The sequence below is a fragment of the Fragaria vesca genome, linkage group LG2, assembly GCF_000184155.1.
Source record: "Fragaria vesca subsp. vesca linkage group LG2, FraVesHawaii_1.0, whole genome shotgun sequence".
In the NCBI taxonomy this organism is placed as follows: Eukaryota; Viridiplantae; Streptophyta; class Magnoliopsida; order Rosales; family Rosaceae; genus Fragaria; species Fragaria vesca.
The window spans coordinates 4,734,826-4,743,174 of record NC_020492.1 but is presented as its reverse complement, the minus strand read 5'-3'; the positions used below and the strand labels follow the sequence as shown (position 1 = coordinate 4,743,174).

Sequence of the window (8,349 nt, the reverse complement as noted above, 5' to 3'; positions counted from 1 at the left end):
TTAAAAACATTTTTTTATAGAGTAAAAACAAAATAATTTAGAGTCATTGGATATGAAAGGATAAGATTGTATTTTTACCTAAAAATGACATAGCATGATTTTTTATTTGATGATGTGGATAGGTGATTTGGCATGCCACTTAGGATTAAGGCCATAAATCTTAGGCCTTATTAAGGCCCTCTAGCACTACCCTATTTTATATTATCAGAATTGCAATATACATTGATTTACCATTATATAAAAGCTTAAGGCAAATATAATCCAAATTAAGTGTCCTCTTTAATCCAAATATAAATATATGAAAATTAAAATCCCACCGTCACATGTAGACATGCTATACTGAGTTACTTCCGTTACCAGACAAACAGAGTACATGGAGAGATTGTACATTCCAGAACTCTTCTTACATGGAGAGATAGTATATTCCAGACGTCTCCTAGAAAGAGATAACATTGGCTTAATTTGGATCACGGACACATTTCCCAATAGCTAGTACTCTTGCAGTCTTGCTCAAAGCCTCAAACCAGAACAGGAAATTATCATTTCCTCATCCACTGCCATGGCCAAAGCTTCCCTCACATCTCATCCTTGTTGCATCTCATTCTTCTCCTCATATTGTCACCTCTGCCAGGCACATCCATAGCCGGCAAACTGTCACTCAAAGAAGCCACCATAGATGATATCCAGCTAGCTTTCAAGCACAACCAACTCATCTCCAGGCAACTTGTCCAATATCACCTTGTCCAAATCCAGAAACTGAATCCGGTCCACAAAGTAGTCCTAGAAGTCAATCCGGATGCGCTTCACCTTGCTGACAAAGCCGACTAAGAGCGCAGGACCAAGGCACCAGTGTCGGTACTCTCCAAGTTGCATGGCATTCCTATTCTGGTCAAGGACAATTGCAACCAAGGATAAGATGAACACCACTGCCGGCTCTTTAGCACTGCTTGGATCTGTCGTGCCTCATGATGCTGGTGTGGTGCAGAAGTTGAGGAAAGCTGGGGCAATCATTTTGGGAAAGGCTAGCTTGAGCGAGTGGTCACATTTAATTTAGGTCTGATAAAGCACCCTCTGGTTGGAGCGCCAGAGGCGGTTATGGCTTGGTGGGTTCTTTAATGTATGAATCTATCTATACAATAGTGCTTCCAATTTGGCTGATGACACATTTCAAAATATACATTTTTCTTTGATCTTAAGACAACATGATAGATATGGAGACTAGATCATTACTCCTAACAACTTAATATGTTACGTATGTAGACAAATATATCAGATCATTTAAATGAATAGCAGAATTAAGCTGAGAATGCCTCTCAAAACAAAAAACTGAGAATACATACCTGGAGAAACACCACACTGTCTACACAGAACTGAATAGCAGAATTAAATGCATTGCAGAACCCTTACACATTCTCAGACCCTTGCGGCTCAAGCAGTGGTTCAGCAATATCAGTGGCAGCAAATTTGGCAGCGGTGTCATTAGGTACCGAGACAGACGGTTCAATCTTATGTCCATCAGGTTATAACTCAGTTGTGGGGATCAAATCAACAATTGGTATCACTAGTCGAGCAGGGGTTGTTCAAATTTCTCCAAGACAGGATACTGTTGGGTACGTTACTTATATACAGTGGCGGATTTAGGATTTGAACATGGGGTGGGCTTCAAATTTGACCGAAGGCCAAAAAATTTTTTGTTGTATACCCATGCAAAGTGTAGGAGTTTAAGCATACGTCAATTACGAGTCTTTGAAAGAAATGAAAATATGCGTCAATGAAAGTAGAAGAAAATTTAAAAAATAAGAGACAAATTAGAAAACCCAATAAGAATATATTGAAATCCAATATTTCATTGGATTCTATATAGGAAAAAGAAGATTAGAAAATTTATATTCAAGAAACTTTAGAGATTTAAGCAGGATAAGACTAAAAAACTAGAAGGATAAGAAGAAGAATTGAAGAGTAGAGATGTAGTCGCATAGGAAGATGAGATGCTTAAAAGTATGGAAGTTAGGTGGGCTTGAATGCATAAAAAAAATATATATCCAATAGAAAAAACATAATACACTTAGTTTTTTTTTTCAATCCCAAAAACTTTGGTTGGGTTTGAGCCCCACCAACCTCTGCACTGCCTCCGCCCCTGCTTATATATCAAATGTCGATTTATAATTAGTACAATGTCTTTGCCTATGGCCATGCCTAAATATGGTTGCATATATAGTTTTGATTACTCATTTCTTGCGGTTGGGATTGAGCAGGCCGATTTGTAGGACAGTAGCGGATGCTGCTTATGTTCCTGATGCCATAGCAGGCATTGACCACAATGACATTGCAACAATTCAGACATCAAAGCACATTCCCAAAGGTGGTTTTGCACAGTTACTTAGGCGCGACGGACTTGGACGAAAAAGAATAGGGATATTGAGAGCCTTCTATATATGACTTTGGCAATGACACTTCCTTGGCTCAAACTTTTGAGAAACATCTCAACACTTTGAGGTAACAAAATACTGCTGACCGGTTTCCATTTTTTATGTTTTAATCTTAACTGGAGATCATATACAATGTCTTCATCTATTTGGATGACCTTTTAATTTGGTGTTAGGAAAGGAGGTGCTGTTTTGGTAGACAATTTGGAAGTGGCTAATTTGACTGAAATGTATTCCTCAAGCGATGAAGATGTTGAGTGCAAAATATCCTTAAATTATTGCTTAGAAATCTGCTGTGCCCAAAAATCCAGTGCCAAACCTGTGCCAGCACTTAAATTGTGACACGTGTTCTATCACTTAACAGGAGATTAACTTTGTTAAATTGTTACTAGCCTTTCTGCATGCGCGATGTGCGTACGAAAAAGCCACACTCGAGTGTGCATTTAAATATTTTTCGTATATGACATTAGTCATATAAAAAGTCTCCACTCTTTTGGTGCATATGCCTCACTCACGCGTATGTGTTTAAAATGCCGAGTAATCTACTACATACTTTGATATGCCTTTGCTTAAATACTTATGGAAATAGACGACAACTGTGTATAAATATAGTCTAGTTTACAAAGAATTTAAATAAGACAACTTAGCAAAAAAAAAACGTAATATGTACGTATGTTGATATGAAGAACACGTACTGCTCCTACAAAAAAAAAAAAATAAAACATTGAAAAAGGGCTTGCCAGGCGGTCATTACATAATCATACCATAAAAAACATGAAATCAAACTCCCAATTCCAGAAAAGAAGAAATACATTCAAAGCTGACTTGTCATGCCATTACATTCATTGTACCATAAAAACATGAAATGAAGCTCCTAGTAAGTAAACTTAGATGAAACGTGTGTTTCTCACTCCACAACATAAGATAAATAGTAAATAGGACACTATCATACTTGTCACACTTCCACCTAATTCCTTGTTTTTATGCCTTCTTCCATGATCTTCTTTGTTTGATGAACCATCTGAAATAATCAGAAACACATCAATTTTCCACAAACAATATATCAGAAAACTTGAGAAGAAAGAAATGGGATATATTTGATCTTTGAATATATGGGATACCTCCATGCCAGAAGATGTAGAAGGAAGAAACAGGGAGATTCTGTCAAGAGTGTTGAATTGAAGGAATTTAATTATTTGTTTTCATTGCAACAATGAACCTGTAAAAATAGTAAACTTGATGAACCAACTAAGGAATATATATATTAGTATTGCAGTTCCAATATTGATCAAACGCAGAAAAGAAAAAGGGAAAAACTTCCTACCACAAATGCGGGGTGGTTGTCATAGTCATAACAGCCTATATGAATCGAAACCTTTTGATCAGGTTACCGCATTTCATGAAAAAACCTGAATAAACTAATATTAGTTAAAAAAAAAGAAACAGTATCAATGCCTTATGTGTATGAAAGTGAAGAATGAGAGAGGGTTTGTTCGACTATCGAACGCGAATTGATATTTGAAAAGAAAACTACTTAACCAAGATACAAAAATAACATACTCAAATTGAAGGAAAAGAAGGGATCATCACTCTGTGATTCTTCCTTTTCTTCTTCGTTTTATTTGGTCTTCAAATTCTCTGTTCCCTCCCTCCATTGTAATAAGCAAAAGCACTTCGAGAACCAAAAACAAAAAACCAAGAGCCTTTATACCTGAATAACTTACTAAATAGTAAATAGAGAAATTTGAAAAAGCCAAATAATATACCGTTGTGCAATAGCATGTCCATACTGCAGAAAAGGAAACGGCTTCATGGCTGAAGAGATATCAAAACCAATGTGCCTAAGCAAATCACAATACACGTATCTCTTCCAACTTTGCCTTCAAATTATCATTCTTTTTCTCCCAATTCTTCTTCGCAAAGCGCGCACTTGTGCAAGATTAATGTTCAAGTCCAAATTAGTTTAACGGAGAACACATGGTTTACCTGGCATCAGATACCTGCATCAATAGAAAACACAAAATCCTTTCTTCACATCAAATCCGAATCAATTTTAACAAAACAAAATCCAAGAAATAAGAATACTGCAACCACCTTATTCCGGTTCAACTTGCATAAGCATACACGTATCTGTGATTTTTCTCTACTTCTCCAACTTCTCTTTTAAGCGTTGATCAATGATCACCTATATTCTTTTGCACGAATTGCCTTAGTATAGTTAGTAGTTGTAACCGCTCCTGAACAATGATGAGGCTACTGCTGTTGTACGTTCAACGTATCACTTTCTAGGCGAGAACGTCTTTTAAAAGTCTAGTAAACGTGGGATAGAGTAGTAACTACCTATCAGTTTTTGAAGCAGAGTAAAACTGTTAAACTGTCTTATCCTCTTAAATCATTTTTTTACCTTTCTTTTATTTATTTCTTTAGCTATGGACTTATATACACAGATTGACATTTCAGGATTTATAAAAATTTAACCAAATGGCAGTTTTATAAGACAAATTGTCTTAATTAATAGAGAAAACAAAAGAAAAAGAAAAAGAAAAGAGTCTTCCTCTCCAGACCAGCCGAGAGACAAAACTCAAAAAAGTGTCTGTATAGGCCTCTTCCTCTCCTCTCCTTGTGCAGATCAAAACCAAAGAATCAAAGACAAAAGATTGGGCCATCCTTTCTTATCTTTTCTTCACTCTTCCTCTCCTTTCCTCTCCTCTCCTCGCCATATGCTTCTGCTTGATAACTCATGACTTCGGCCATTGATGGATTTGTCTCAGATCCACAAAACACGTCTTCCGTGATCATAATTTCTTTTCCGTGATACAAATTTTTTTTGAGTCTCTGTTTCCCCTCATTTCGATTTGATTTGGGACTTCAGTTTTGGGGATTTACTGGTTTAAAGTGTGATTGGTTTTTTTTGTGTGTGTGTGTGTGTTGAGCAAGAGAATGAAGATGGCGCATGAGCAGATGGGTTGGATTTGGGAGTCGATTGCAGGGTTTTCTGGGTTAGGAACTTAGGACATATATTTTGCAGAGGAAAAGAAAGAAGGAGAAGTGAATCCCAGAAGTGAAGAATGTCAGATGCTGAAAAGGAAGAGTCCGAATATGTATTTTTCTAATAATAAATTTTAGTTTTATTTTTTTTATTAAAAGATAACGATGGAGTTAAGTTTTGTTTAGGTCATAGACATGTGTCAGAATTTAGTAAGTGACACAGGTTTGGCACTAGGTTTTTAGGCACAGCATATTTCAAACAGTGCGATCCTTGGCAGAAATAAACAAGTACATGCATAACTACTACCACGTAATGGCTAGCTAGTAAAAGATTACTGCCCTTGAATCCTTGATCGAGCGAGGCAAGCCAAAGTCCCAATTTATCTTATCTTGGAATGAGATTCTGAATGTATGAACTATGGACATGCATGTTAATTTGTATTCAATATATCTTTAGATTAATACTGTGAGTGACGATACAGATGATCCATGATTAATTTGTCAAAGCTTCTTAATTAATTGATGAAGTGGTGAAAAAATCCATAAAGATCAAAGAATCATGCAACCAAAACATCTCATGAAGTAAAAAAGTTCGAGGAAGAAACTAAGCATTCATTGGAATTAATCAAATTTGAAGCTCCAGAACTCTCATTGCTGACGTTTTGATCTTGATTCTAATTGCTTTACTTATTCTAATTGATTCATCAGATTTATCGTCTCTCTATTCTCTAGTACTCTAGCTAGCACATGTTCGTTCCTATTATAAGTTGAATAACTCGACCATGAGATCAAGATCAAGCGGTAGAAATTAAGAGAAATTCGTCATCAACCTACTTTGCTACAAGCTTGCGAGGCACGAGCAGCCTGACGCATCTTGGCTTTTGCAATGATGGGATTGCAGAGACTTTGAAGCTTTTCCCTTTCTTCCTCGTATTTACTGCATTCAGCAACTTGGTTCGCATTAAGCTACTTCAAAGCGTTTTTAACGGCATCAACAATTGTTTTCTTGCTTGCTCTATCGAGTCATTCGAGTGCAAGGTCACTGACGCTATCCCTCAACTCATATGCATACAATTCAAATAAAACCCTGGCCTCTTCTTAATTTATTTCCATTCTCCCGGTCAGAAACCATAAGTAAAAGGGTCAATAGTTTAAACAAGGGCAAATAACACAAAAGTGTCATTTGAAGATACAAATGATAAAAAAATAATCATTTGTTCCACATGTTAAAATGGTAACCCTAAATGTTATCAGATGATAAAATAGTTACTTAATTATATATAATATGATGTAATGGTTGTGATTAAGTGTCAATTATGATAAAAAATACATTTTTAAATTTTATGGATTTATGGTTCTACCCTTCTGTTAGTTTCTCTCGTTCTCTTCTCTATCCGTTACGCTTTCTCTCAGCTCTTCTTTCTATCTCTCTGTTACCGCTTTCTCTCTGTACCTGATCTCGATCTCTCTCGATCTCTCTCTCGATCTCGATCTCTCTCGATCTCTCTCTCGATCTCGATCTCCGATCCCCGTCGGCGCCACCTGAGTTTCATCGCTCGTATCTGTGACACGGTGGCTCCATCAGTTCCGGCATCCACCGCCTTCCAACGCAAAAGAGGTCGATGATTTGCTCAGACACAATGTTTTGATTTCTTTCTGTGTTTAATCGTTACAATTTGATATGTTGTCGATCGGTGAATTCTAGGGTTCATAGGAATTTAGGGATTTGTAACTCTTTGACTCAATCTCTGCTATATTCCCAGCCTCTGACGAATTTAGTGATTTTAGTGTTTGAAAAAGTGATTTGTTTGCATTGTTTTGCTTATTTTGGTTGTTTGCATTGTTTTGCTTATAGGTGTCATGAGTTACTTGTAATCTGAAATACTATACATATTTTTGTTCAGGTACTATGGACAGTAACTATACTGCAAAGCTTGTGTACTCTGGTGAAGGGAGCAGCAGTTTCATTTTGATCAAAGCGTCTCATATATTGATTTTTGCTAATTCTGTACGTGACCGATTTTCCGGTATTTGGGCAGAAGCATTGTCAAGCTGAGGTATACTGTTTTTCCTGATGTTGTATCTTATCGTCTTTGAAAATGAAGATGATATGAATATGATGTTTAGAGTTTTTGGCCCGTTATAGTTCAGATTTTGTTGATGTGGATGTGTGCTCTTTTGATGTTAGTGCTTCTGGTTCTGAAAGTGTGTTGAGTAACAATGTTAGTGAAGAGTCTAGCGTTTCGTTTGATGAAAATGATTATTTAGGATGCTACAAACCAGAGGAAGCAAAGAGGTATTGTAGCAAAGGGTGGGAGAATTATATCAAATCAAAGGACCAGAAGTTTCAAGGTGGTGTGGAAGAGTTTAGGTTGAAATTGCGTATGTATGCAATTGAGATGGGATTTGAGTACCGGTATGTTAGAAATACTAAGAAACGTGTTGTTGCTTATTGTTCTAAGAGAGAGTCTGAGCATTGTGGATGGTGTGTGAAGGCTTCCTTGATAGAGTATAATCGTTTTTTGTCATTACTGATCTGGTGAACGAGCATAGCTGTTATGGTGTTGTTCGCTTGCAAACTAATAAGATGATGGGTTCCAAGATTATAAAGTCTATAATGCTTGATAAGGTTCGTGAGAATCCTAACAAGAAGGCTATAGATATATACCATGAGATAAAGTCAGATTATGGGATGGAGGTATCTTATCGTACGGCTTGGTACGGTAAAGAGCGTGCTAGAGAATCTGTTCTTGGTGGTGATGCTGATTCTTATGCTCAGTTAGTTTGGTTTGGTCAAAAAGCAGTGGAATCAAACCCTGGCTCTACTATCAAGATTGAGTATGAACCTGAAACTCACAGGTTTGAGCGAATGTTTGTGTGTTATGATGCGTGGATGAAGGGTTTTCAGTTTTGCAGACCCATTCTGTTCATTGAT

The 8,349-nt window shown here is 36.8% G+C and overlaps 1 pseudogene; it reads left to right on the top strand.

Moving 5' to 3' along the window:
* LOC101301842 overlaps positions 1–8,349 on the top strand; it is a 26,116-nt pseudogene that overhangs the window by 1,435 nt on the left and 16,332 nt on the right.